We start from the raw sequence: 6000 nt of genomic DNA, 5'->3' as shown, positions 1-6000 counted from the left end.
AACCCGAGGTACCACTGTATACTGGACCGGGGCCATTTAGGGATTTATAGGTCAGCACGAACACTTTGAATTGTGCTTGGAAACATAATACAATAACATTAACCTCCCGCACACAATTTAAGAGGTCATAAAGTGTTTAATTAGCCAAAGGCCTGGGAGAAGAGAAATGTTTTTACCTGCCACCTAAAGGTATGCAATGAAGGCACCAGGCTAGTCTCCCTAGGGAGAGCATTCCACAAGTGGGGATGCACCACAGAAAAGGCCCATTCTTGTGGGTCTACTCTGCTCTAAGCATATCTAAGTCTCAATCCAATCCATGCTTGACATCATTATTCATCTTGAGCCACTGAACACTTTCTGCCATTCACCCTGACATCCTGCCAGTCTGCTGCACCGTTCCATTGATTTGTCTTCTTTATTCTTTATTGTATCTTTGTATTGAATTCTGTACCATCCCCAATTATATTTCTCTGGAACTTTGCCTTTTGAACTGTCTCAAGCTAGCTTCCCCTCACCTTCACAGGGCAGGTAGCCAGTTCCCTGCATTGTATTTCCACAGAACACAAAGCGGGAAGGGGGAGCAGAATGGGAATCATAACATCATGTTGGCCCTGTGTCAATATTTCTCAGAAGTGTTTCACAGATGCTTGAAGCACAAACTAGAATCTAGTTAAGTCAGGATTCTCTGGGGGAATCCATACACTTTAAATGTACCTTAAAGGTATGATGTAGATTATGTAAAATGGTACCAATGAGAGCTCTCCTCATAGGACTAACATTAGCTTAGGGAGATTGTCAAGGTGGGATGGGGAAGGAAGAGGTGGATGTTCTTCCTTTGTACCATAGTTCGTATTAGAATTTGAAGGTGGGAGTGATACTTTTCATTATTTTTAAATATATATAATAAAGATACAACTTCAAGAGAAGTTGTATCTTTAACATCGTGTCTAGTTTGGCCCTGTGGGGTCCTCCTGTACAGCACAAAGTATAACTGTTGCATAGAAATCTGGGGAGTCCTGATGACTGCAACCAAATGGATCTATAGATCTGGTCTTCTTGTTTTTTTATCTATAATATATTTTTATTTGTCTTTCTGTTTTATTTAAGATTAAATTCCACTTGACTTTTAAGCATCCCATCTCTCTCTCTCTCTCTCTCTCTCTCTCTCTCTCTCTCTCTCTCTCTCTCTCGGCTTATTTTTAGAGCCCTGTGCCTTTCCTTCATCTTCCTGTCTGGCTGCTACTCCTCAGTCTGGAGAATTTTCATGCAAGTCATCCTCTGCCTCCCTTAAAAGCTTGTTTGACATGAAGACTGGGGGTAATCTGTGCAGTGTTTGTTGACTTAAAGGCATTCCAGCACTCCAGGAATTTAGATGCATTTGTTTCCTGGTCCAAGTGACTTATCTAATTAGCTGTCTTAACTTAGTGAGATTTCCCCCCTTTTGAAATCATGCACTTATTGCTGGAACGGAGACCACCAAGCCACCATGGAACTGTCTTGGTGGAGGAGACAAATGGCCATCCTGGTCTAGCACTGAGCTTCAAACAGCGGAACAGCCCCCTCTAGGAATCTCACAATTATTTGTTGTTGTTGTTTAGTCATTTAGTCGTGTCTGCCTCTTCGTGACCCCATGGACCAGAGCATGCCAGGTACTCCTGTCTTCCACTGCCTCCCGCAGTTTGGTCAAACTGATACTGGTAGCTTCAAGAACACTGTCCAACCATCTCGTCCTCCATTGTCCCCTTCTCCTTGTGCCCTCCATCTTTCCCAACATCAGGGTCTTTTCCAGGAGTCTTCTCTTCTCATGAGGTGGCCAAAGTATTGGAGTCTCAGCTTCAGGATCTGTCCTTCCAGTGAGTACTCAGGGCTGATTTCCTTCAGAAGGGAGAGGTTTGATCTTTTTGCAGTCCATGGGACTCTCAAGAGTATCCTCCACCGCCATAATTCAAAAGCATCAATTCTTCAGCAATCAGCCTTCTTTATGATCCAGCTCTCACTTCCATACATCACTACTGGGAAAACCATAGCTTTAACTATACGGACCTCTGTTGGTAATGATTACATGTAGACAATGGTCACCCCTGGAGCCCAGCATCTGATGAACTCAGAGACACATATACCATTGCTTGCATACACTGATGTTTCTTTCAGCTGCGGCAGCTAACATTCATAGAACCATCCTGCATACATTTGTTGTATACATTTGTTGCATACATTTGTTCAGTCTTTTTCTTCAGTGGTGGAGGAGGCTCTCCTTGTGGCAATGAGTTCCATATGTAAATCGGAGTGAAGAAGTACTTTCTTTTCTCTGTTCTGAACCAAGTGGTGTTGCAGAGCAGAGGCGTGAAGGACCACTACTTTTTTCACATCAAAGGCAATGATGTTCTGCCTCTGGGGTCACCCTTTGCCAATCATCATCATGCCAAAAAAGTAACCCTTTATCAAAGAGAAACCCACCATATAAACTAAGCAGAGGAAGAGGTAGGTTGCATTAGCTTGGATGGGGTATTGTTTAGTGAGTTTCATTGGGGATTTTTTTTATTTTGTTGTTACTGATGTTAATTTTTTGTATATTAATTTTTTGATCTTATAATAATTTCGGTTTGACATTTTAGTTGTGTACTTTTTGATTTATTGTTGTTTACTGCCTTTGTTATGTTTGTAATTATGTGATATTTTCATGTTGTAAGCCGACTCGAGCACGGTTTTAACTATGGAAAAGTGGAATGCAAATTAGATGGTGATGGTGATGTCACAAAACAGTGAGCAAAGTTTTGAATTCACCAGATCTCAACAGGCTGGATATGTGAAGCAAAGTGGGATGGAAAAGTGAGACAAAAGCTGGCCATAATGTCCATATTTATTTATCTTTTTAAAAAATAATGTTTGTTGCCTAGACATGGTAAGTATGGAGATTGGCATGAAGAATTCCTCCATTTCAGGATTTACCACTACACCACTGACAAGGGTTGTGTTTGAGAGCAGACCCACAGAAACTAATGGCCCAAGGTTGTTGTGTCCATTAACTTCAATGGCTCTACTCTGAGTAGGACTAGCAATAAACCACCCATACCACTGCCTATTGCCCATCAGTTTCACTGGGTGATTCCCAAATCCTATTACGGGAGAAGGAGGAGGGGAACCTCTACTATATCAGTTGCATTATAGCTCAAACTCAAAGTCAATGTATAGCTTGAGGGAATGCATGAACCCTCCATAAGCTATCCTCTTTACCATACTGCAGTGATCTAAAACTGATGTGTTGAGACCCACAATTAGCACCACCATTTGTTGTGTATAGACTGTGTGTGTGTGTGTTGCCTTTTATGAGAGAGGGAGATGACACACTTATGAGGCAAGGCAAGGTGACCACCTCAGGTGGCAGGATCCACAGGGACAGCGGATCTGGCCTCCAAGGTATGTATTGCCAACCGCTACTACAGGCATGGGCAAACTTGGCCCTCCAGCTGTTTTGGGACTACAACTCCCATCATCCCTAGCTAACAGGACCAGTGGTCAGGGATGATGGAAGTTGCAGTCCCAAAACAGCTGGAGGGCCAAGTTTGGCCATGCCTGCACTACTACCACAATGACAGAGATGGCTGTGGCATGATCCTTGGAGGCTGGATCTGCCACCTCCTTGGCAACACACACCCCTCCCCAACGCCATCTCTGCAGAGGCCTCTTTGCAAGAAGATCTCCCCAACCCTTCTTTATTCCGCCCCTCACCCCACCATCACCCTTGTCCCCGATGCAAATCTTCACTCAACCCTTCTTTCCACGGGGGGAGAGGAGACGCCATGTTTGTCGTTCGCCTCAGGTGTCAAAATGTCTTGGGCCTCCACACAGCAGGAAAGAGAGAGAATGAGAAAAACAATTTGCTCTCCTCCACACTGTAGGCACTTATTCTGAGTAGGCCCCAAGTCTGAAAAAGTTGGAGGCTTGTGGTGAGTTTTGGAACCACAATGGAGAGATAAAAGATTTGGATTATTATAAAAGATGCAGGAGGAAATGATTAACAATAGGACCCACAAAAGGGAGGAGCGAAGTCCAGGCAATTCTTCAGAATCTTGTTTCTATGTTGTATGTTGGATTTGTTGTTTAGTCGTGTCCGACTCTTCGTGACCCCATGGACCAGAGCACACCAGGCACTCCTGTCTTCCACTGCCTCCCACAGTTTGGTCAAACTCATGCTGGTAGCTTTGAGAACACTATCCAACGATCTCGTCCTCTGTCGTCCCCTTCTCCTTGTGCCCTCCATCTTTCCCAACATCAGGGTCTTTTCCAGGGAGTCTTCTCTTCTCATGAGGTGGCCAAAGTATTGGAGCCTCAGCTTCAGGATCTGTCCTTCCAGTGAGCACTCAGGGCTGATTTCCTTAAGAATGGAGAGGTTTGATCTATGTTGGATATGTGACTGTAAAATTGTAATATGAAAGACCAAATCAATAATTGTATTTTATTTTTTAATGTGCCAAATGACTAGTCTATGAGCATTCCTGGAATCATCTTACAGAAGTGGAAAGGGACGAGAAGACCAAAGCTGGAGTACTGAATCCCATGACCCTTCAGCATGCTGGCTGGAGTTGGCGTCCCAAAACATCCAGAGAGGCACAGATTCCTCCCCACCCTCATCACCCTGACATAGGAGCCAACTCCTAGGGGCCATGGAGGCTTCAGCCCCCCACAGTAAAATATTTGAGGAGGCTGAGGCTTCACAAAGTTGATGGGCATTGCCATTCAAATGGTGTGTGCGCACTGCATCATGCAATTGATTGTGTGGGGTGGGGTTTACGTGCACCCCCACAATATTTTATTCAAGTTGGCAACCCTGGGTACTGAACAGAAACCCAGCCTGCAACAGCAGCATCTGTCACTGCCATAGGATATGTATTTCTGCCCCATCCCTGCATCAAAGTAATATTGGGTCATTTAATCAGATGCAGAGACAGCGCAGAATTACCAGCCCTTGGCGGAAGCACAGTCAGACTTGTGCAGAAACCCCAAGGAGTGACGATATTCTTATACCTACTCTACCCAAGGCAGCACACACACCATACTCTTAACACACATGGCTTCTCCCAAAAATCATCACTGACCTACAATTCCTAGCACCTTTAAGAAACTACAGCTCCCAGGATTTTGGTGAGAAGCCATGCACTTTAAAGGTTTTAAAGTAAAGCTTTGGAAAACGAAGTGAGCATTTTAAAAATCCATGAAGGGCTGGAGTACACCTGAGGTTGGGCCCAAGACATCTTATTCTGTGAAGTGCTCTGAGATCTTATGATGAAGGGTAGTATATAAATTTAATAAATAAATAATAAAAATAATAATTTTGACACCTGGGGCAAATGGTGTCCCGTCCCACCCACGTCAGGGAAGAAGGGGAAACATTGGGAACAAAGATCTACATCAGGAACAAGGTGGGAGGAGATCAGCCGAGCCTCCTATTCGCCTGAAAGGCTGCTGTGGAGCCGACATTAGGGGGCGCTGCTGAGCAAGAGGAACATCCAGCCTCAAAGGAGCATACAGCAGTGGCGGCAGCAGCAAGCGAAGCATTCCTTGGAGGTCAGATCTGCTGCCCCTGTGGAACATGCCTCCTGAGGTGGTTAACTCACCTTGCCTCATGGACGAGGAATCAGCAATTTGGGAAACACTGGTCTAACGGTGCTTTTGGTGAAGTCTCCTTGAACGAACTTTATGTTCCATCCAGAGGCACTTTTGATGGGTTGCAATGACCCTTTTAGGGACGCAGGTGGTGCTGTGGGTTAAACCACAAAGCCTAGGACTTGCGGATCAGAAGGTCGGCGGTTTGAATCCCCTTGATGGGGTGAGCTCCCTTGCTCGGTCCTTGCTCCTGCCAACCTAGGTTCGAATGCACGTCAAAGTGCAAGTAGATAAATAGGTACCACTCCAGCGGGAAGGTAAACAGCGTTTTGTGCGCTGCTCTAGTTCGCCAGAAGCGGCTTAGTCATACTGGCCACATGACCCGGAAGCTGTACG

The sequence above is a fragment of the Podarcis melisellensis genome (genome assembly GCF_964234715.1).
Source record: "Podarcis melisellensis genome assembly, chromosome: 7".
Taxonomy (NCBI): domain Eukaryota; kingdom Metazoa; phylum Chordata; class Lepidosauria; order Squamata; family Lacertidae; genus Podarcis; species Podarcis melisellensis.
This window is presented reverse-complemented; position numbering follows the sequence as displayed.